Raw genomic sequence first — 25,024 nt, 5'->3', positions numbered from 1 at the left:
CTTAAGCTAGAAGTAAACCAAACATTTGCCGCAAAATGATAGATATAGATTTATGTTAATGTAATATAACATAATTTAGTATGATATAATGTAATGTAACCAAAGGGAAGAAAAAAATGGATGAAGAGGACCTTGAATCACTCTTCATTTTTACTTTGCCTTATATTCAATTTTACTGAATTTCACATTATCTTTTTGCCAAACTCTGCTTCTATTTATTTTATTTTATTTCCTGTGACACTACCCTGAAAATTTCAGACCCATTATTTAGACCCATGTCAGCCAGGACACTTCCTTGCAGAAATTTCACGTACATTATTCTTGATGGCTGGAATGACAGCACCATAAAACTAAATTCTTTTTTCTATATTTTTCAATATTAGATTCAGCCGTGAATCATTTAAAAATAAAACTAACCATGGCATATCTGTATTTTATTATATGTCATACATCCTCACAGTGTCTTCCTCAGTTGATGCTGGGCAAGTTAAATTTTCATTTTGAAAAGTACTTCATGGTGAAGCACTTTGCAAGAATTTTCCAATAACAGAATACAGACTCTTGTACAGTTAGATTGCTCTCTCATGATTTTTCTTTTTAGTTTCCTATACTTTTCTTAAAGGAGTCTCTCCTGAATTTATGACTTAGAAGGTCTTTACCACAACCATAAATGAGGAAAGAAAGGTACTGTGTCCTCATAAATTTCTCAATAAGAACCCTGAAATCTCTCTGAACTTGAGAAAGCTTATTCTTCACAAGTCAAATTTGTTTTATAAATTTCTCCTTTATATTAGCATTTGCAGAGATTTATTTCTTAAGAACACTTTGATCCTGAACTGCTCTCAAATTTTATGACATTGACTACAAGTATTTTGCAGAAATTTTTGAAACTGTTTTAACTGGGACATATTCCATGTTAGTGCAATAGTAATATATTATTAATAATTATAAACATAATACTGAGTGTATTTCTCATTTATATGTGTTAATTACTCACATTACAATATTAATTATAGTAAAAATAAACACTAGCAACATGCTAAGTGTGTTTACCTTAGAAAATGAAATCCTGTTTTAGGCTACTGAACCTCAAAAAGTGAATTGAAAAGTTATTGTCTGAGATTATCAACAGATAAGGGTAGCATTCATTTGATGTCAATGTGATACTCTTGGAGTGTGGCCAGTGTCAGATTCATGACTAAAGTGAGCTGTTAATTAGCAAAGACAGAAAAACATTTGGAAAGAAGAAAAATAATGTTACATATCTGTGGATTTTATTTTTTATTTTCCTATCTGGCACTTATTTGAATTTCAGACAAATTTCCAAACAGGCTATATCTCTGCAGCCAATAAAAACATGCCTTGTTATAGATTTCTCATTCCCTAAATGATCCACAGGCTTAATTTTTACTATAAATTTCAGTAAAAAGCATCCTGAAATGGCCTGATTCTTTTAAACAATTTTCCATCTAGGACACAGAACTTCCATTAAGTTGATTAATAAGTCTGGTCATGTAACCATAACTAGCTGTCAAGAAGTTATTCTGCAGATGTTAAACCAGTTATTGTACTTTGAAAACTTTACTGACAAACTTACTCTCTCTTCCTTCATTGTTGAAACATAAATTACCAGACAAGTCACAGTTTTATTTTAGTCTGCAAGGGTGATATTTATCTACCTAGATTTTGATTGTACTTTAAGTCTGACAAAGAAACTATTCTAAGCTGGTGAGATTTCTTATCTGACAGATAGATAGTGTCCAGAAGAACAAATATGGTCTTTTTGTATCTTCTCCAGTTTGGTACTTCAGGTGGTCTAGAGAAACATTCAGGAGTAGATACCCCAGACATGGGTGTTGCATTCCTAAAAGATAGGTGCTTGTCACTGAAAACGTTCAAATGCTGTCACCTAGGAGGTCTTTTTTGAATTTCACTTTGTACAAGACTTTTCTTGTGTGTCAGGCATGCACCTTCTAATGCCTTACAGCTAGGTGTGTTTGCTTGTGCTCAGGCACTGAATTTGGATGCCCAGACAAATCTCAGACTGACAGGTAAATGCCTCATGAGCTTTAAGAGCATCAGGGATAAGGTGACTTGAAATTACTGTATTTTACAGGTGGATTTTTTTTTTTTTTGTATTTATGCATCATAATTTAATCTATAATTTATTTTAAGTATGAAAGAAGGTGCCCTGAATCTCACTTCTCATTTGCCTTAAGGAATGTCCTTGTGCCTTTTCATACACCTGGCTATTCTCTTGGGTTTTGTCATCTCAGCTTCTGCTTTAATGTAGTCTCATTACAAATAAATCAAGGCACAAAATTCTTATCTTGGCAATGGCATAGACTTTTTTTTTTAGTTCAGGATAACTTAAATTTAAATAAAGTTGAGGTGACATTTTATTCTTAATCATGCCATAACTCTCATTATTCAACTTAAAATATTTTATTGTATGAATTCTTTGTATTAATTTAGTTCAGGGGCTTTAATCTTTTTTCGGGGAGGGGAGGGGAGGGGAGGGGAGGGGAGGGGAGGGGAGGAGAGGAGAGGAGAGGAGAGGAGAGGAGAGGAGAGGAGAGGAGAGGAGAGGAGAGGAGAGGAGAGGAGAGGAGAGGAGAGGAGAGGAGAGGAGAGGAGAGGAGAGGAGAGGAGAGGAGAGGAGAGGAGAGGAGAGGAGAGGAGAGGAGAGGAGGAAAAAGAAAAAAGAAAAGGAAAAAAAAAAAGAAAATAGTAAGAAAAGTGAGGTTTGAGCAAGTTCCCTCTGGCAATAAGAAAGGAGGATAACTGCATCATGATGGATCAAGGCTGATGCCTCTTTTTCCCCTAAGGGAAAGGAAACTGCACTCCTGGGTGCTCCTGTTTGAGCTGCAGCCAAGCACTGCCAGTTTCTTGTCCCCTCTCCAGGCTCCCCTTGGGAAGCACTCGCATGGCACACCACTTGCTGTTGTTGATCTGTGTCTCCACTCGCCACAGCCTCCTTGGCTGCTCTGGTCCAGTGGTTGCTGTAGCTGCCATGGAAACTGCAGCAAAACCTTAAACTGTCACACTCTGACATGGAACTTGTTTGCATTTTGGAGTCCAGCTGTCCCTACTGAGCTGTCTGCTGTCTGTCTTCCTCTGATCCTGATTACCACTGTGTTTTTGATGTATGATGAGGGGAAAGTGGGAGTTAATTGCCAGCTGCAGGCAGAAAGGATGAGTTCGCTTGGCCAGCTAATGGATAAAAGCAAACAGTGTTATGTACCAAACCCTGAATATTATACCTGGGAGGAAACTCTTTCTCTAAAAATAGTCTTACAATTCTGTGCTAACTGTGAATAAAGTAACTATTTGATCTGGATATCTGACTGCAAGATCTGTTCTTGATTCAACTGCTTCTTTCTCTCAAAGGCTAAGACATAAAACAGAGGGCTGCAGCTTCAGGAATGGTCTGTTTAAGAAATTAAGAAGCACAAAGAAGTTATTCTGAGAATACTCTTCAAGCTCATCAGGTAAACTGTAAAATCCTGGCAAATTGATGTAGAAAACTAGAAACTTTGAACTAAACCTTTTATTTATCTTTAGAAAAGGTAAAAGCATATGGATTCAGCATATGGAATTCACATGTAAAAATGTGATGTCAGACGTCTGTTCCTGCTTACATAGTGCCACCTGTAACCTTCTATTGGAGGAGAAAAGGGAAGGAAAGAAGGACATCAGGGGTTCCTGGCATGGAAGTGGGAAAATCCCAAAAGACATTAAACAAACACAGCCAGAAGACTCTGTAAAAGTTCTCACCCACTTTCTTAAAACCCGTTAACAGTAAAGTACACCTGGTGGCTCCTGCATCACATAGATTTTTTCATTGGTCATACATCATGCTCAGTAAGGAAGGGCTAGGAGAATACCTAAATGCAACAAGGGCCATGCTGAACAGAAAGAACATGTCCTTACTGAATACTCTGTAATGCTTAATAATGCTCCATCATCCTTTGCTGTTTACCGCCACAGTGACTCCCTTTCTCAGGTTTCAGTACATAGCAAGGGAGAGGGAATGGGAGAATGAGGACATGAACGGAGACAGGCTGAAAGCCAGAGATGTCCACTGTTGCTCCCACGGAGGAGATTTCTATAACCCTGTTGAGTAACTTCTCTTACGTGACCTATTAAGGGAGGTTCCTAGATGTGCTACAGCATAACAGTAGCAAACCCAAGAGTCCCCTTTCTTGGCCCATTGTGATTGTGATATTGTAACCTTCAGACGTATTAATTCTCATGTTGGAAACTTGTAAACCTAATTAATACAATTTCTCTCTTCTTAGTGCAGTGCCAGAAACATCACTAGAGGTAGTGAGGGAAAATGTGGATAGTAATTGTTTGAATAATTTCCATAAAACAATTTGATTCCAGTTTCAGCTGTTCAGTGAGTCTCAGACAGGTTTCCTGAAATACTTCTGCCTTCCTGGCAGGGAAGTGTCTTCTGCTCTTGTTGGTCCTTGCCTAGAGCCCTAATTCCAGAGTCCTCTTCTGAGCAGCCAGCAGGCATGCTGCCTCCAAGCTGTGGGCTTCAGGACTGTGACACTACGTTTGGTAGCTCTGCTTGCATGATCATGCACAGTTTGAAATTTGGATATTTTTTTCCCCCTGAATTTAAATGAAATCAAATTTCTGTAGGTTTTGAGCAGTGAACAGAACTGTCTCTCCTGCCACATCCAGCTGCAATTATGTCCATTTCTCCCTCTTTTTTTTTTTTTTTTTTAACGTGTGTTTTCTTTTTATAGCTGTAATGATTCAGTCCTTCTCCTCAGTAAGTGTGTCCCATAGGCTCGGATTTTTCCCATCAGTAGGCACTACTAGGAAGGATCCAATTAAGGACTTTTAAAGTCCTCCTAGGAACTCTCTTTGCCTTCAGTGATTAAGATTGCCTCTGTAAATTTACCCATTTAATACAGTCCTAGTTTTGATGATACAAACTTTGTTCTCAAGGCTTTAAAAAGATTTCTCAGTCTTTCTTTTTGTAGTAACTAATGTGATTGTAAGAAACATTCCAGTGTCTTCGAACTGCCTGTTAAGATAGCTTCTTTACTCTTTGAAAGTGAAGCAGTAAATCCCACCAGTAAAAGAAGGCTAAAAGGTGTATTGAAGTCTATAAAGCAACATAGGGCCTGTGCACAATTTCTTATTTCTAATTTCCAGCTTTTGGACATGTGACTTTCTTTACTGTGTACAGTAGCTTTGTATATATGTATTTTAGTGAAACATAGAACTGCCATGGAAATTACCTGGGAAAAACACCACATATTCTGTGAGGAAAGAGCTAATAAAGCATCTAGAACATTTGGAAATTATCACACCAAACATCATTAATCTTTCTTAGATGACTGGATTGTGGCTCAGAAGTTGAGATAAACCCACTGGTTTGCATCTGCAAACTGTAAGTGGGATTCATGGGCAGGGAAAAGGAGGGAAGGAAGCAAATTACCTCGGAAGTTCAATTCTATTTCCTGCAAAACCTATTGAACACAGAAAAAGTGAGGCAAAGCCTGTGTCCCCACTGACTGGAAAACATGTTGCTGAGTATTCCCCAGACAAAGATTTTCCTCACAGGAGGACATAAAAGTGTATTCTTAAGGAGCGTGCATGTTAGCAGCTGTTTCACACTTCAAGGTGTCTAAGGGAGTGGATAACCTTTCACAGTCATCTGTGTGGAAGCATAATCCTCCAGCAGGAGAAGCACAGAGGATTAACGTGATTTTTGTCCTGCAACATTGTATAGGCCTAAATTTTGACCGGACCTGCTGACGAATGTGTCAGTTCCTGTTCTGACTGGATAAACCGTCATGTCGCAGTTCAGAAGTCTTGGCCTGAGTTCAGTAAAAACATTGTAGCTGAACCTCCTCATCTGCCCTTGCATGTCAGGTTCTTCTCCGAAAAGCAGCAAAAAGCTGTCACCAGCTCTCCACTGGCCAATTGCTTCTGTTCAGAAATGCGGTGGAAATGCCATAAAAGCTGTCACTGGGGTCTTACCAGGCTCAGTTCCAGGTAAAAGCTTTTATGTCTTGTTCCATCAGTCCACATTATGGTAGGAAAATCAGGTTATATTCCTCTCTTGTGGAGATGAAGAGAATGACAGTTCAGCTGCTCTGACTGCCAGCCAGATGGCTCAAATGATACATAAAACACGAGAATATAAAAAGCTGTCCCTCTCCTAAGGTCAGTTTTAATATTTAGAAAAGTAAGAACACTTTTTTTATTTTTTTTCCCTCTTTTTTTTTTTTTTTTTTTTTTTTTCCTCTTCACACTATTAACTATTTACTACCATTTTCTTGAAGCTGTGTCAGTAGAGATGGGAATAATTGTCTTTGCTATGGGACTTATTGTATCATGTACATACTACATTACAAATCCCATACATGTATTATACAGCAAGCAGATATGCATTGTGGATCCCTACTTATTATATAGTGGACCTTTCAACCTGAGTGTGTCTTAAAATTATAGCTAAAAGAAACTTAAGGCTACTAGAAGCAAGTTCTATGCAGTATTTCCCTATTCTACACATCTTACATGGCTGCAATAGTTGTGAAAGAGAGTCTTAGTACCGACACAACAGTATGTTGAATCAATATTACGCTTCTAGATTGATTAGGATTGCTCAAATAGAGATTTGAGACTTATTTTAGATCCCAGAACAATCTTGTTATGCAACAGTGGTTTGTTTTGAGACTGAAAGAGATGGTTGTCACATATATCCTGGTTTATTTTTCTCACTGAAACATTCGTAATAGTAATTCCTTTCTTTGTAATCCTTGAAGGCTCTGTGATGCTGTCTTCATCAGAGTCAATTTATATAGCACTTTGCAGTTTTAGTTAAGTAACTGGTGAATGACTGCATATGTTTTAGATAAGGCAGAATTACAGAGTATTAGGCAGGGGGGTTATTTCTCACATAGTTAAGAACAGACTAGAAAACAAGGAAAAAGATGAATTATTGGTATGTGATAGAAAGTACCTGAGATGCATCTGGACATTACTTTCCTTAGAACTTCTGGACTTTTTGTATCCTTTTCTGAAGGCAAAGAAAAAGCTTGAGAAGTGAATAAAAAGGGCATTCAAAGTAAAGGGGTACTTTTCAAAATAAAAGGGGTACTCCAAAGGTGGACAATTAGACTTTGTGCTTGGCTTGAGCACAAGAGCTTTTGCTGTATGGTACTACTGCAAGATATTTTTGTCATGATTCTGCTTTTAGTGTTCTCAGACTGCATTACTCTGCAGTGAGCTGGGAAGAAACCAGGAAAATAAATAACTTTTTTTTTCTTTTTTCTTTTTTTTTTTTCTTTTCTTTCTTCTGTCCAATAAAATGATTAACTCTCATTTGAAGAACAGATGATGATAGAAATTAAATTGTTTTGGGGGCACCCAGCAATCTCTGTTTCTAGCTACACTCTTTTTTTTTTTAACTGAATTCTTCCAGAAAAAAAAAAAATAAAAAAAAATAAAAAAAAATATTAAAATAAAGTGCTATATGAATAGCATTAAAGTAAGTAATCCCTACTTCCTCCGCTGTTGGGAGTCTCTGCTGCTTCAAAATACAGGGAGAAAAATAGTCCACAGAAGTTGTATAGACATAAGGAAGATGAGAGATGAGGAGTGTCATCCATGTACGAAAGGAATGGTAAAGAAAAGATTTAAGGTTGCTTGATTTAAAGCAGTAATTGGAGTGCACGATACAATTGAAAACAAACAAACAATGAACAAACTGAAAAAAAACCCACCAAACAAAACCACGGAAAACACAGAAACACAGATGGACTCCTTTTCTTTCACAAGTAAAGACTTGAGTTGGGGAAAAGGATCAAAAAGATTTCTCATTGCATCCTCCTATAATAAAATTACATGGAAACATTCACTGAAACTGACAAGTGTTACATTTAAAAGGAACCACTTTAACCCAGTGTATAATTAAACCATAAAACTCACTGTAATAACATCGTTACAGATACAGTTTTATGAAGCTGTGAATATTGTTATCTATATAAAATGTTTTCGGAAGACTCTATCTTTTCAAAAGAAAGATAAGCCATCATGCTTCAGGGCACAGGTCAAACTCTAATGAATGGGACTTAGAAGCTCTCCTCCTCTACTAGTTATATCAGATGATCTATTCCTGGGTTTCTACATTTTCTGCTGTCTCTGATATGGTGTTTCCAGTGAATTTTGATCAAAACTCCATTAACTTTTCTGATGGCCACACTTCAATCTAGCAATACAAGAAATGTCTAAGCCAAGCAAGGTATGTTTACCTGTGGAGTCTTAAGTGGTCTGAATAGTTGATGAGACCAAGGATCGATATGAATTTGGTACCTTATACTGAAAACCTCAAAACTGTATTGAATGGGAAAGTAGTACAATAACAATTGAATGTCATTTATTATTTGCAATTTTCTAGTCTGTTTCTCTGGGCAGAAATAAAACAAAATCAAACCCTAATCAAAACCCAGTGCAGAGACAGAAGCAATCACTTTTCCATTGCATCCAGCAGACTAAGTAAAGAAAACAAATTATGATTTCTGAATTAATGATGACCCACACCTCTTGAATCAGACTGCACAGTGAAATGACACAGAGAAATAGTTGCTGTGATGTGGCAGCAAAAAAATTGTTGCTGTATGAGTACCCATGCAACACTGTGTAATCACAGGGATGCTGCTCTGAACCTACATCATTCTTTCAGAGTTAACATACAGTGAACAAACTGGATGTCTTTTAGCCAGATTTTATGGCTTAAATAAAAAAAAAACCAACATGCAGGGGGCACTAAGCCCTGTGCTCTCTAGTGGTTGCAGCTATTTCAGCTGTTCAGCTGAGGCTCACACCAGACAAAAATATTTTCATGTTGTTTTCATCTTTGTCACTTCATGAAAGGAGGTAGAAGCTTTATTCACAAACTAATTTAGAGATCTAGGAACATGTATGTCCCAAATCAATCTGCTCCAGTAATTATAGTGTCTCTTAGCAGAGAATGATAACCAGAGCTTCCAAATGCATGTTTAAATGCAGACAAGAGGTCTTTCTGTAGCATATGTTGGAGTACCTCTTCCAAGTTCTGTTTCAGCGGACAAGAAAACAACCTGTTTTTTTGTTCTTTCAGTGAACAAGAAAACAAGCCTCTTAGGAGGACCTGTGTCTTCACAGGACAGGTTTGAGGGCATTTAGAAGGTGTTCATGTAGTATGATGATACTTAAATAGATGAACATAACATATTATGGCCAGTAAAAATGGCAATGGAGATTTAAGCTTTCAGAATGTAATTATCAGAGCTGGAATTTAGCCAGTGCATTAACTGAGTAAATGCTCCTCTTTCATCAAAGTACAGTGAGATTTCTGGTCATCTGAAGCAGTTCATATCTCTTATGACAAATGTTCTGTGTGGTACTGAGGAGTTTACTTGCAGGTCAACAGTTGTACCAGCTCTTTCTTGAAACCTGTACTCCCTTATCTCCTTGATGTTACAAGATGGCACAGTAAAGACTTGGAGGGGAGGTGTGTGTTGTCTAACCTATTTCTCAGTTTTATCAGTAAAGTATAATCCTTCTTGAATCTCAGTAAATGTTTAGGTTTGTCCTGGAGATATACTGAAGAAATGTGTTAAGATAACTTGTGTACGTGTTTGAAAAAATCTTCCAGAGAACAATCAGATGTTCTTTTGCTGGGGATTCTTACTTTTTTAAAGATTATAAAACTGCATTAACTACAGTTAGGAAGTTTAGCATGTGTAAGTTTCCACTTACCTAGGGAGTCTTTCCATTTGTGAACAAAAGACTATGTACAACCCATGAATATTAATAGGTGTCCAGCTCTATTTGAGCAAATATTGCTCCATTTGTTTATCTGCATTTACTTTATAGTCTTGCATCTGTTTCTATTTTTCCTGTGCTGTCTCTCTCCATGTAGTGAAGAAAAAAAATTGTAACAACTCATAATGGGCTTGTACCCATAGTGGAGTGGAGTAGACATGAAACAATTTCTCTCCACCTCATACTTTCTTGTAAAGCAGACATTTGCTTTAGGTGACTTCAAGAACAGTGCAATTTCCTCCAATACATAAACACCTGTATAGCTTAACTCAGAACTATTTTTTCTTATTTCTTGACAAAAGACTTGAGAAAGGAAATGAGTAAGCAAATGAATATAGAACATCTGCAATTCTACCTGCAGGACTTAGCTTCATTAGGTCTTTTAGGGTTCATGCCCTGAAGAGCTTCAGGCCACCAGAACCATAAGCAACCAACTTGGAGTGCTGGAATCCATCATCCACCTGGAGTTGAGCTGTGCAGCCTGTGTGTCTTGAAGGAGCCCCATTTCTCAAGGAGCATGCTACAAGGGTTGTGACATGCAGCAGCAGTTGCAGTTCCCTCGTGGGCCTCTTTCACATCATCCAGCATGCAAGTACTGCATTATCAGTTTGTCAGATTTGGTATTTCTCCCACTGGAACGGATGCAAGTGGAGAGACTCGGCTTTGTTTTCATGTCTGTAGCTATGCAAACTAGCCTACCCTTTAGATTTTACCTTTTTGTTTCTTTGTTTCTTAGTATTGCATTGCATCCCTTCCTCAACTCTTCTTGATCTTGTTCCACCCTATAGCAGAGGAGGATTCTTCTTGCCTTCATCTGCCGAGCATCTGCTACCTCTGCTTTCAGATACCTTTGCAAACAGACTCAAACATTTTCATCTTTAAAAAACTCTGCTCTCTGAGTGGCTGCACTATGCTTTTCCTCTGTAGAACTCACTGTTCCAGAGGCTGGGTAGCATCTTAGAAATGTTAGAAGAGGAAGTGCAGTTTATGAGACTGGAGTTGAATGAAAATTAGAACCTGGGGGATACCCTTGTATTCAATGCCAACAGACATTTGGTTATCTCTGGGTTTTTTTAAAAAACAAACAAACAAACAAAACCTAGTCATGTAGTGTAGTTATTAACATGAGGACAATTTGAAACTTTGTATTATGTCTTAGATTAAAGAGCTAGCCCATCAAAGGGGAAAAAAAAAATAATCAGTGGATATGTATTAAAGTACAAGAATTTCAGCATGCTTTCACCAGCTGTCTTTTGAGCTATTTGTTCCATATTGGATGACAATGATAAAGGTCAAAAATATTGATTATGAACTTCAGTGTTTTAAATCTTTGGTTTGATCTTGAGGAGGGAAAAAAATTCCTTTCGCATTTTCCTTTGTTCAAAGAAGAACTGCATCTTAAAAGTCCAGGATGGTTTGTATGCTAGCTCCCCATCTTATTTGCCACTCAGCTGGGTACAAAACCTTTTTCTTTGATGCAGTGAAAAGTAGAAATAAACCTGACAGCTGGCACTGCGCATCTGCAGAGTTAATGCTCACCTCCTATCGTGCTGCTTCCAACATTCTCCCCACAGCATCTTTCTCTTCTCTGTTCTATGCCAGTAGCTTACAGTCTTTCAATATTTCCTATTCTGAACTCTTTTTGGTTCTCAGCTGGAAGCTGGCCTTGTGAAATCTTCACCTGTGAGGAAAGAGGGTGAGAATCTCAATGTGAACTGTCTGAACTAATTCCAAATTACAGGATGTAAGATATATCTAAATGTGAAGGCTTTTGCTCTTAAGCTCTACAAACCAATTTAATCTGAAAAGGTAACTGCTCTTTAGTTTATTTTTTATTTCTACTGAGAAAATGATTATGTTTGCATAATTCTGCAGTCATTTGTAGGTGCCAGCTGTATAGAATGCCACCTGACAATGAAAGAGATATTGCTCAGTATATTTAGGGGTTGTTTGCTGGCCTCAAAAAACAACTACCCCCTTAACCCCCTGCAGATGACATCAGGCTTTGAAGGAACATGTAGAACTCACATAAAAAAAATGTGGAAATAAATGGTGACCACTACCCAAGAACAAGTATCAAATATTGCCTCTGTAGTATTGCATCCTTTTTCTCTTGGTTACCTCTTCTTTCCTACAAGGTAGCAAGAAAGTGATGAGTGATTGCTGGTGGTAGTGATGTTGTCATGCTTCAGTTAATCTTATTTCCTGTACTTTTTCTACCTTTAGAACATAATAAACTGAAGTCCCACCAGGGAATTTGTATTCTGAAGCTTGTGAGCTCCAATATGTGGAGCATGCTCCCTATCTCAAATGCTGAGAACTGTTTACCTCTCATTTTTCATGACTTAAGCTCAGTATTCCATACTCTTCTACATTTCCTCATTATGAAAAAAAAAAAAAAAAGTCCTTATATTCAGTGAGAAGTTCTTTTTGTTAAATTTTCATAAATATCTTCAGAAGATCTGCTAGATTTCAGTTCTAATTCTCCTCCAGGCTAAATTGGAGAACTTAGGTCTAAACTGGACTGCTTTGAAATGATATTTCATCACCACGCAGGCTTTACACTTCTACTGAAAGTATTTCACATTCATAGCTAATAAAATGTTTTATTAAATGTCTGTTTGGAATTCTGCCAGTCTGATAGCACAACACATTATGATGCAAACACAGCCACTAATTTTTCTCCACATTCCTGCTAGGATAGGTCATATAGAACCAAGTTTAATTGCTGAATGTAATTGACAGCTCTTTCCTGAAGTTAAAGAGGAAATGAATTGTCTGTCATTTGTTACTTCTTGCTGCCCTCTCGTATCCTCAGAATTGCAAACAGATAAAAGAAACTGTGCTATTGTGCATGTGCTTTTCTCTTCTGATTTAGCTCCTGTCTAACTTTGTGTTGTTGCTTCTGTTCCCTGAGATATTGAACATTTTTGGAATGATAAACAGATTTTTCAACCTGTATTTCTCTTGAGTCAGTGGGTCTTTTGCTGTACTGATGTAAAGTTCATTAAGTATCCATGGGGGGAAAACACATTCATTTTTCTCTTGAAAGCAATTCATTGGCTTGCCTCTAAGAAGCAGGCAAGGAGGAATGCTGAGAAGCAGCAGAAGTGCATCAGACTTGATGTACTGCTAAACAGTAGCTATTAGCTGTGTGTATACGGAGAAGTACTTATTTAGTATTTCCTCCCTGGAAAAGACTTTTGAAATGGAAATTTATCTGCATCATTATGTTTAACAGGCCTGGATGGATTTTTTTTTTTTTTTTTCCTTGTGTGGTTTTGTTTTGTTTTTAATTCAGGAGTTAAATTGCTTTTTATTCCTGTTTAATATTTTCTATCTCTATCTTGTTTGCTGTTTTATCTGTCTACAGTTGTGCCTGTCACCAGAGAGCTAAAAACCAGGGCTGTAGAAACAATAACATCTGTTATGCAAATACAGGCTGCTTAAAATTCCAGAATTTGATGATGTCAGCAGACAGCATTGCTCTCTATGAAGTTATATCAATCTCAACTTTCCGTTTTGATTAATGTGTTTTTTCAGGTTACGTTTCAGAATACCTTTCCATTTGCAGCTAAACAGACCCAGGATTTTTTGTTTTGTTTTGTTTTTTGTTTGGTTGGGGTTTTTTTCTGCATTCACAGGATACTGACTGTCTAGTGGTCACTCAAAGTGACCTCATAGAAGACACTTTAATGACAATTAACTTAGTTAGCGTTCACTATTTGCTTAAGCAAGAATATTTGAACTTAATAGTAATTCACTATAAACACATCAGAATCTATTCTCTTAATATCATTAAAAGTAAGGTAGATGGAACTCTGCCTTGTATGTTAGTCTTTATCTGTATTCTTCCTACTCGTTACCTTGTCATCAAACTGAAAAGAAATTCAGTATTAGATAGGAAAGCAGACTATGTGTTTAAATGGAGATCTCAGCTCAACTGCTTTTCACAGGATATTTGAAATAGTAATAATACTCACCTGTGGTGGCTGTGTTGTGAAGTGTGGCTAGCAAGTTTTCATTGACTTCAGGGCAGTGATGAAGTGAATGGTAGTCTTAAGTAGTACCCATGGGAGTAGTCCTGAGAGTGGGGGTGAAATGTGAGGAAACAGCTGAGAGGTCTCTGCATGAAGCTGGTGTCTGGGAGGGGAATACAGAAATGTCCTGCAGCAAAGGATGCATGAGAGTATGTGCTAAAAGCAATTGCTTGTCTTAATTTAAGAAGCTACTTCATGGTACAGCTTTGCTCCAGGCTTTTTAACTGAGCATTGCTCTTATGAAATTCATTATTTAGTTGTTTGGCTGGCCAGTGAAAATGCATTTTTTTGTGTATTTTTAGTGGTGGAGTGGAGCAGGGAGTGAGAGAAAAAGTATGGAAGTGTGGGGGGCTGAATGCCCTCTCATGTTAATACAAACTTGATATACATAGTTTTAAACTCAACTGAGATTGTTTAATATATGGCTGGAAAATCAGGTCTAGCACCTGTTTTCTTTCTTGTGTTTGGGTCAAGTAATTAAAACTAGAGTTTCTGCTTCTAGTTGTTGTGAAAACACAGAAGTTCTTTGTACAAAATGCTGATTGGCATAGAGAATTCAGTATTTATAAACTGGTGGTATATGTACATATTAAATGAGTGAGAAATACAGGCAAATATTGTAAAATTTCCAACAGCAGTTACAGCTTCCTTCTCAGGTCTACATGTATCTATGAAGTGTGGTTTGATTTCTTGACTGTTATTTGACTTTGAAATTAATACCACCTTACTTTTTTCCTGTAACTAACTATGAGTGAGTAGCAATTCTTGTATTTCTGTGAGAGGAGGAACAACGAGGTTCATTGATACATATTTTGAGCTAAAATTTTAAACTTAATTTTGTGTCATATACTATGTCCAGAAACTACTAGGAGAAAGAAACCGAGAAAGGAAGCAGGAGAGGTAAACAATTTAGACAAAGGTCATGTAACTTTGGTGCTAAGAAATGTAATTTTAAATACTTTGTCTATTATACTGTGAGAAATAAAAGTTGTAGGCAAAAATGAGACTGAGTTAATTATGGCTACCTATGATGTTTAGGTAAATGAGGAGTGCTAAGCAGGACATGTGGCAAGTGAAATCTAAGGAAATATTGAGGGGGGGGGGGCAGGGCTATCTTATGACAAATTAAATAATATATTTCAAAGATTTGAAGTACTGTCCACTGGTCTCAGCTGGAAGTAGAAATATGAAAATAAAAAACTGAAGGAAAACTAAGATGGCCTTGGGCCTTTGGAAATAATTTTGATGAAAAAAGCCCCCCTTGGGTTATTTTTTTCTTTACCCAGAAATTCAGTGTTCAATCCTTTGAAAAAGACCCAGGTCTGTAGACTGGGAATTGCTGGGAAAGGTAGATATTATTTTTTTTCTCCAGTGTTAAATTGATAGAAGTGCTCTGGTTGCCAACAAACACTTATGAGAATAATACACAGTCCATTTGGGAAGCAAGGAAAACTAGAAGGAAGAGGGAATTACACAAAATTCCCATAACTAAAAGGTTTATAGCACTTCGATGTTATTTCTCCAGGCTGCAATATGGCTTACTTGTGTTTTGTAAGGTGTGGTGGTGTAAAGGGTCTATTAAAAAAAAACTTGTGTAATTTAAAAATTATATACAGCTGAAAGATCAACTGTCAGGAAGACAAAAATATAGATCCTGAAGAAATAAACTGGAGCAGGCAGAAAATCAAAACGAACCATGAGTCAGCTTTGCTAAAAAAAAAAATTTGGACTAGATTTTAGTGTGGAGTAGTGCAGAAGAAAGGATTGTTGGGGTTTTTTCTGTTTTGCTTTTTTTGGTTTTGTTTTTTTCTTCTCTGTTTTAAGAGACTGAAATCTAAGTTCTTGCATTAATGTGCATTTTAATTTAAAATTAGTACTTTAGTTTTAGCTATCTGCAGACATGATATCTAGATAAATGTGTTGTTTAATCCTCATTTCCAAAGGAAATAAAGCTGAATGTGATCATTCCTTCTCAATTCTTCCCTCAACATCTAGCTTATTGTTCCAAAGAAATGTGTGTTTTGCCCTTAGACATCAGAGAATCCCTCAGTTGTCCCCAAAGGAATAAAAAACTCATGTTATTATATATATTGGCATCATAGCATGAGACAAAGCCATGTCCAGTGGAGATTTTTAATTCTGCTGATTACAGAATTTGTGTAATTTCTCCAGAAGCTTGTAGCAGACTGCTGCCAGAGGCAGATTACCCAACCTGTTGCAAACCTAAGCCTTTGCTGTTAGAAGCACATAATTAAATGTATATTAGTCAGACATGAATTCTTGTAGGCAGAGATTTTTTTCCAAAAAACAGAGCAATTTCTGCTTCATGGAAACAGGCATAGTTCTGAAATAAATTTAAGAAAAAAAAAAAAAGACACTGAATAGATCCGGACATTTTATCTTTTGTTGAATAGCTTGCCATCTCTTTTTTTTATCCTGATTATAACTAGACTAACCTTTGGGGAAAGGGTCTGAATGTCCAGGAAGCTCCCACAATGAATACTGTAACTTCCATAAAGCATACTAAAAAGGTCACCTTTTGTGTAATGCAGAATTGTGTAATTCAAAGGATGCAGTTCACAGAATGGCATTCAAGTTACCTCATCATAACCAGAACTGTTTCTCCATAACTGATGGAAAAAATAGTCCTCCCTGAGGTATTTTTCATCTTTTCTCCTCCTTTCTTCTTTTTCCCTGTTCAGGTGCATAGTGATTTGGCATGCACAGTTTTACAGTCACATACCACATAGGGTAGCCTCATGTTTGAACAGTGGAATAGATTTATTTATTGAATATATACCTTGTTCTATCGCTATGAGCTGGAATGAGACATTCCATTATAAGCAGGTCATAGCCAGTATAATAGCTATTGTGCACACTAAGATTCTTCTTATATCAGATAAAATATACTTTTGTGATTTACAGGATTGTTCAGTTGGACAACATTTCTACAGAAAGGAGAAAGTTCAGAAAAGTTTCAAGAGTTCTACAGCTGGCATTATGGTTTGTTTTCTGCAGACATCTTGACAAGGAATGAAGACAGAAGGCACAATCCAGGTTTGAACCACTGGGCCAGGCTGAGTTTTAGTGGGCTGTTAATGAAGGGGTGGGTGGTGTTTATATGTTTCCAGGATCACTGATGTGTCAGTCTCAAAAGGTTTGGGGGTTCATTTGAGCTTTTATACCCCAATCTCTTTGATCAAGAAACCTGACTTGAAATTCTCAGAACAAAATGTTTTCTCTTGAGACTTCCAGTGATATTCAGAAGCTATGAGAATAGCTGCACTTTCTGTATTTTAATGATTATGGAGCTCTGAAGAAGGCAGAAATACGTTGTTGGGGTGGGGAGAAACAGAGGGTAGTGGTAATGCTGTTACTTTCAGTGAACTGCAAAATATTCTGCAGTTAAACTTCAGGGAAAATTCTGGTTCTTGTTTTAGCAAATAATTGTATTCCATCTCTCTTAGGCTTAGCAAATAAGAACTGACATTGAAAACAGTGAAATCTATTGATTCTAAGGTGTCTGGTGTATTAAAAAGCTGACAAACGAAGAATATTTCTTTTTATGAATTATGTTGTTGAGCATCACTCTTGTCATGGCTGCTATGAAAGTTTTTAGCCTCAGATCAGCTAGGTCCATAGCTATTAAATATAGATACGACAACTTGGTTCTGAGACTAGGCATTAGGAGCAAAGTGGCTGAAGGATAGGACAGGCACCAAAGTCAGTCTGGCTGTTGGAGGCCACCTATTCAAAGGAGAAATACATGGAAAAAAGTTGTTGCTGGGAATCAAGTGGTGATTTTTCAACCACCTATGTGCATATGGAGGAGAGCTTTCAGTGTGACTCTGGATCTTTTAAGGCTTCAGAAGCCTTTCACATTTCCTCTCACTTCAGCTGTTCTTACATGGTTACTAATCTCCCCTTAAATCCTGCCTTTCTGAAAGGAACAATGTTATTTCCACACAAACTTAAAAAAAAAAGAAAAGGACAACCCCACCAAATTCAAAGAGTCTTTTTCAAGAGTCAACTTTCTTGTTTGCCTTCTTTCATCACAGCACTTAATTTGTGTACATCTAAATCAAACAATTGTAATCCTCTATTTAGAGCAATGTCTTCTTCCAGACTTCTTATAATTGGTTTCTATTTTATGTTTCTTATTCTGTTGAGAGCCTTGCTAACTACTTTAGGTATTCTTGGTGTTAGTAATGAGATAATTTATGTTTTAATCAAACAGAGCTGGTACAAAATATTACAAAAGATGCCAGGAGCATTTATCTCTTGACTCTTGCCTCCTTGAATTTTCAACTGCATGGCACCCTCAAAAGTGGCTTTTGCTGTCCAAATCCACTGTGTCCAAGTAATGCTCTTCATTTAATCGGACTATAATGTTGTTTTAGCCTTTTTGTACTTAGTGACTCTTGCTATTTGTCTGAAATAGGTAACTAGGGATGCAGTGGAAACAGTACATCTGCTTTTCAAGTATAGTCTTAAAAAACAAGATTACAGGGCAGGGGTTTTTTTTAAATTATTATTATTTTGTTTTCCATTGTCAATATTCTGCATAGTAATAGTGGAAAAAGAACCTCATCCTTCTCCTTCCTCTGAACCCTCAGGTAAAATAAGGTTACTCTGGCAAGAGTTGTTTTTTTCATTATTTTCAACCCATTGCATCATCTTTATATGTAATGTACAGGAGCTTAATTTTAGACTTGCATCACTGCTGAGATCACTTAATTCAAAGTAAGATAAAAACTGTGGCCACTTTATGACCTTTCAGCAAGAAAAAAAATTATCTTGGCAGTCATGTTTTTATACCTTAGAAAAGAGTTAAAATGTGAAAGGAGAGACAGGAAAAACAGTAAAAATTAAAACTCCAAAATTTGTTCTGTGACTACATAGCAGGGAAATGGGGAATAACAATAATTGCAAGGGAGTGAATAACTTAATTTTGAAGCTAAGATGTATGCTGCTAGATTCCCCCTTGAATTGTTCCATTTTTGCTATATTGCTAATTTTTATATCTAGTCACACTGCTGTCTCATTTGACATATGATGTTAAAGAACTTCTGCCATGCACAAGTATTTTGTGTTAAAGCTTAAAACTCTTCAACCATGTACCTTATTAGTAATTCAGATTGTTTCTACATAATTTACCATGCATATCATTGGCATTTGTGGATGAGATCGTCAAATTGTATGTCCACCATTGTAAATATTTTCATTAATAAAGCTACATTTTTTTAAACAATCTGGACACTTACAGGTTCAGATTCTTGTCTTAGAAATACCCTACTTTCATTTTCAAAATTTCCCTTTCAGCTCAAAAATATTTAAAAATGGGACAGTGAATTAGACTCTGCAGTTTCTTGGCTCATATAAGAATCTGTTCAATTCTAAATTAATGGGCATATATCTCATTATAGTGATGTTCAGTGACAACTTGTTTCCCTCTCTCCACCCCATAAATATGCACCCTCCAAAAATAAAGATTTTTACCCATTACATGCTATATAAAATTAGTAAAATTTATTGCTGTAGCAAAAATTAAAACAGAAGAAAAAAGTTGAGGTGTATGTGCAGTGACTTCGTTCTCTCAATTATTTTACCACCAAAAAGTGCACAAACACAGTATTTAACAGCCTTTATCTTCTTAATTTGAAAATAGAATGTTCTAAAAATGGCCACTTTCATGCATGTTTCCTTTCGACCGAATATACATTAATTGAAAGACTTATTGTTAAAGCCCACTGTAGCTTCAGTTATCACGACGATCTCCTTTAGCAGGCACAGGTGAGGTGGGGAAGCACAGCCATGTTAAGAAAGCCAGCTGAGAAGTATGCTTGACAGCAGTGCCGCAGCCTTCAGCAGGATGATAAAATCCTAAATGCAAAAAATGACTAGAAATGTGTGATAACTAATAATGACTTATTTGACATTCTCAGATGCTTAAGAAAGAGGGATATAAAAAGCTTAATTAACAGATAGGGCACCTGTTCTTGGCTATTAAAAACAGTGGATACAATATGTAAGTGTTAGACTTCTGTGTTTAAATAAAAGACAGAATTTTTTGCTTGAAGATTAGACATACATAAACCAGTTCACTGACACACATTGGGTCCATCTGCAACAGCATGAAAGCTTTTTTTTAATGTTTAGGTTTAAAGGGAGATTAATTGCTTAAAGAGGATGAAGTTGATGCCATACCCTCAGCAGAAGAAATCTGTTCATTCTGGCTTGGAATATGCAGCTTTGCACCTATCCAGCTTTATTCATACAGTTATGATTTCTTAGCTCATGTTTACTCTTGTCTAAAATGACTGTGCTGTCCATTCATGGGAGTTTGGAAAGGAAGGGGGAAAACACAGTAAGTACATAATACGTTGTCCAGCACTTTGCATTCCTCTGCTTTTATTAGCTACTGTGTAACTAAAGACAATTTCCCTTATTTACCCATCTTCTCTTTCTGCTCCGTCCTACTGTTAGATCATCATGTTTGTGACATTTGCCTGTTGCAACAGAAACTGATGTGACATAAGATATTTAGAATCATTATGATTTCAGCACAAGATTCAATTAGTAAAGAGAATGGGCTGGAAGTTTTCAGATGCAAACCCATCGTTGCTAATATAAGAGTATGTCAGGGATAATTACAGTGAATGAGTTGGAAATAGATTTGTCTGAAACATTTAAAACTCTCCTGAAGAATGGAAACCTACACAAAGAAACTAGTCTCCGAGGGACTGATGTGGCCTTGCACTTACTCGGAGCTTTTTATAACAGCACTTACTGTGCTATTTTAATGGTGCCATCGTATCTTGTGACAATGGCATGTCCTTTGTATTGCTATAGCAATAACAGGATAAAATACTGGTTTTCTTGGTCATTTAGCACCATCACTGATTCACACTGCTGTTCCCTGAATAAAGTAGAAAGAGAAAATTATCTTGTCCTCAAATTACTCCCTTCTTTTATTTTTATACACCATTTTAAAATGTATTTCCTGTCCTCAACCTAAACCCGTTGGCTCTGTGATTCCATGGTAATTTCTGGAAGTTCAGTCTCTCCTTCACTAAAAATGCCTGTTCTACACAGCATTTGGCCCTCACAGAAGCAGCAGTTGGCACGATAGTGCTAGAATCTTTGGTCACACTCAGGGCATGAGTGGTCCTCCGAGCATGGGTGAAGGGGACATGGGGCAGAGGATTTCTGCCAACTTGGAGAAGTGCAATAGCTTGGCAGGGGTTCTCCAGCTGCTTGTGGTGAATGGATTGGTTTAACAGACCTCTTTAACAGAACTCTTTTTAGCTCTCTCCTGACATCACCTCAGTTTCCAAATGCTGTTGGCAAGGAAGGATTTGGTCAGCCAGACTCCTGCATTCCTGCCACAGCAGTAGCTTGGCTGCCTCCTTCCCCTCAAGGCTGGGGAGGCAGATACAGGATCAGCATAGAGGCTGATGAGGTTGCTCCCATGCTGGAGACCTCCTGTGGCCTTGTGCAAATACACAGGTTGAATTCCCTTTACAACCTTTGCCGTGGCTCTGATAACCAGAGGCGTTTATGTTGTGTGGCCATCAGGCTCATTAGCATGTCTGTCCTCCTCAGAAAATGGCTGGTGACAAAAAGCCAAAATTATATGAACAGATTTAAAACATAAACTGATCATACAAGGATGTTATTTACCTGATGCATTTGACATAAATGCAGACATCTTCGAAAGCTGATGCAAAAATAGTGTGCAGCTGTTGTAGTGCAAACAAGCTTGAAGTTATTTGTATTCTCAGGTTATCTTTATGAAGTCTAGATTTTTTTTGTTTGTTTTGAGAAGATAAATCCCTCTTTATTTCTTAAAGGTCACCCATGAACAGACATTCTCTAATAAGCGACCTATGGCTTATCCTTCTATGGGATGCCTAATAGTAGGAATGTTAGAAGGCTAAAATATCATCATATTTCTCAGAATCAGATAGACTTGAAAGACCTCCTCAGAGGAAAACATTCCAACTCACAATATAATGTGACTTATTTAATAGCAGAAGTTTCACCTCTTAATATTTTGCAGCAGTATTTAATTTTTTATTAAAGTTTGGTGGGAACCAGATAGTGGGCTGCAGAAAGCTGTCTAACTTGCTTTTATATACAAAGTTGTTTTCTCTTCTCCTTCCTGCAGGCATGGAAATTATGGGTAACTTGGTCATTTTGACGGTTTTCCTAAAGAGATAGAAATCAAGTTATGGAAGCAATAGGGATGGTAAGACCAGTTCGTAGTTGACATGGTCTACTGCTTGTTTGAAATTTTTCTCTTGTTCTTTTGAAGACAATAGGGTAAGCACAACAGCATCTTGCTTGCATTTTACTGAATATTTAGTGTTGTTTAACAATAACAATTTTTTTCCACAGCAGATGTGAATTTACACAATTTAAGGACATAATTCCACATAATGCTTACCCTCATCAAGAGTTACTGGGCATTAATGGTATTCTCTCAAGGGAAAAGTCTGTTATCTCTGATGTGAACTGATCTTTTATCAATTATGCTTACTAATCTAGCCAAGAGAGACCAGAGAGCCCATTAATTATTCTGTTCAGGTGTGCTTTCATGAAGTTATTAGCAAAGTACATCTGTGAACTTTCTTTTAGAAAATAAAGCTTGCCACGAACCTGAAATTGGATTTTAAGGGAAAAAGTTCTGCCATTTGACTGCAGAGTGTATTGCAACATTTGTGAGCACAGGTATATTTGTTACCTTACCAAAAATCTTCCCTAATGTGATTCAGACAACATAATTAATTTTCTTATAATAACCATTACTTATATTGTTAGCTTCTTTTCCTGGTAAGGAATGGATCTTCCCTTTGTCACTTTTTTTAGCTCTGGGTGTTTTTTGGATTGTCACTCCTTTCCTCCAGCAATGTCAGCAACCAAATAGACGTGACTCAGATAGGGTTCAGTGTGGATCTTCCAGTAACAAATGCTATTGATCCAAACCCTAAATTCTGGGCCAATCCCACTGCCTGTAGATGCCTTTAGCAGAGAATGCTTGCACATCCATGACTAGTGAGCCTGAACTGAAAATCCAGTTGCAGAAAAGGGAATAGGACATTAGCTTGGGAGAACAAAACAGTAATAGCTATCTATGTGGCAGATATGTCTTCACAGAACTACAGTTTTGTTAAAAGGTTTGAGTTTGGGGTTTTGTACCTCTATTCCCTGCAGGTACATAAGAATAGGCAAAGAGATGGGTAGGACCATATAATGCCTCCATTTTCATCTATTACGTTATTCCTATGAGTTGGTGCTGTCCCAGCATCTTGGCATAACCATGTGTTTGAACAATGATTGATGTCAGTTATTTTATTGCATTTTGTTTAAGACGGTGGTTCACCGGTGTTATTCTGGCTTCTCTACTATACCATGTGGCATTCAGAGTCTCACTTCTTTACAGCTGTGGGAGCAAAGGCTAAATAGCTAAATGTCTACTGACTGGCAGTTCTCCTGCCCTCTCCTACCCCCAATTTCTGTCTGCTGTTGGTAGTTTCAGCAAAAATCTTCCTGCACTGCTTCCTAAAGAATTATTTCTGCATTGCTGTTCAGCAAAAGTCTTCAAACTAATGTTTTTAGGTTGAGTAATCACGGTGTCTCCAAAGGCTCATATTTCATACACCATATTTTCAGATGTAAGGGTTTGGGGGAATTTTAAGTAAGCAAAAGTACCATTCCTGCCAGACAAAAGTTTTGTGGTGATGCAAGTTTTTACCAGAACAAACTGTAAAGGGCAAGATATGGCCAGCAATAAAGAGAGGTGTTCTTGGGGATGGGATAACAGTAAACACAGTTTCTCAACAGGCTTGGGTTTCCAATAGGAAAAATAAGGGTTGGCTGACAAAAACTTAAGGAATACACATAAACATGTACTGCCTCTGCAGCTGCAAAGTTATTGTACAACTTCTAATACTTAAGGGAGAGTGTGAACTTCAGTTAACAAGGCCTGTGTCTTTTCTTGTGGTCAGTTAAGGGGTGGGGGAGAGGCAGGGAAAATGAAGGACATACACAGAAGGTAAAGTTGGTTTCACCAGAGACCTGGTTGCCCTTTCCCTCAAATTTCCAAGATGCTTTGCTTTTTCATGCATTCTTTCTGTTGTGCTAGAACTAATGTAATATTTTATTTCTTCTCCTCTGTGAGGTTTTTAGTTACAGCTGGCACTGGACACCAGAAGGCACAATCTCTTACTGCCTCTCTTTTTTTCCATAATAAATTCCTTCTCATACTTATTTTATACGTTTCAACTTTAGTGATGGAGCTTAATTGTATGTAGCTATGCAGTCCTGTTGGTTTAAATCCCTCTTTGTAGTATATTGTTACAAAACTTCAACCTGGGATTATACCAGCCAATGCCAGCTGTCTCTTCCGTGCAACACAGGCAGCTGTTACACTTTGGGCTTTAAAATCATACTTCAGCACTAAATCAATTGCAAGATCACAGGTTAGAAGTTGATGAGTGCTATGCAAAAGCCTTGTAGTGAAGGGTGTTGGATTAGAATCATTGAATTACATATGAAAAAATAATGGGGTGGGTGTTCAGAGAAAAAAATGAGATCTCACTGAGTGGTGTGGCAGAATTCTCTTTCATTTCTTCAGAATTGAATTTAATTGAATTACCAAAGATAAAGTTCTGAAACATCTCACATATTGGTGAGCTGGAATCATGTAATTAGCAACTGACAAAGTATTATTGAAAATCTTTTGCCTTTTGTGGTTTACATGAGAAATGGAGTCTTCTGGACTTTTGGTGGGGGTTCATTGTTCAGGAACTAAGGTTCCAGACTTATGAAAAGACCATGGCAGCAGGGCTGTGCTTGGCTTTGAAACCTTGCTAAGGATTTGGTTTTCTCTTCTTGTTGATTGGTTTGAAAGAAGCAGATCCCATTACTAAAAGGTATTCAAATTGTAAGTGTATTATTAGTATTATTTTCAGATTGACGATTTATATTATACTTAGTTCATACAACACTCCTGGTTACTTTCAACCCAGTAAAATTTAAATAATTTTCTCCCACTGGGGGTGTTTTGCTTACTGTATTCTTCCTCATTTAAAAACTCCATGAGACAGAAGAAATATTAATGTCATTTTTAATGAGTTTCTTGT

This window comes from Streptopelia decaocto (assembly GCF_964273445.1).
Source record: "Streptopelia decaocto genome assembly, chromosome: 3".
In the NCBI taxonomy this organism is placed as follows: domain Eukaryota; kingdom Metazoa; phylum Chordata; class Aves; order Columbiformes; family Columbidae; genus Streptopelia; species Streptopelia decaocto.
This window is presented reverse-complemented; position numbering follows the sequence as displayed.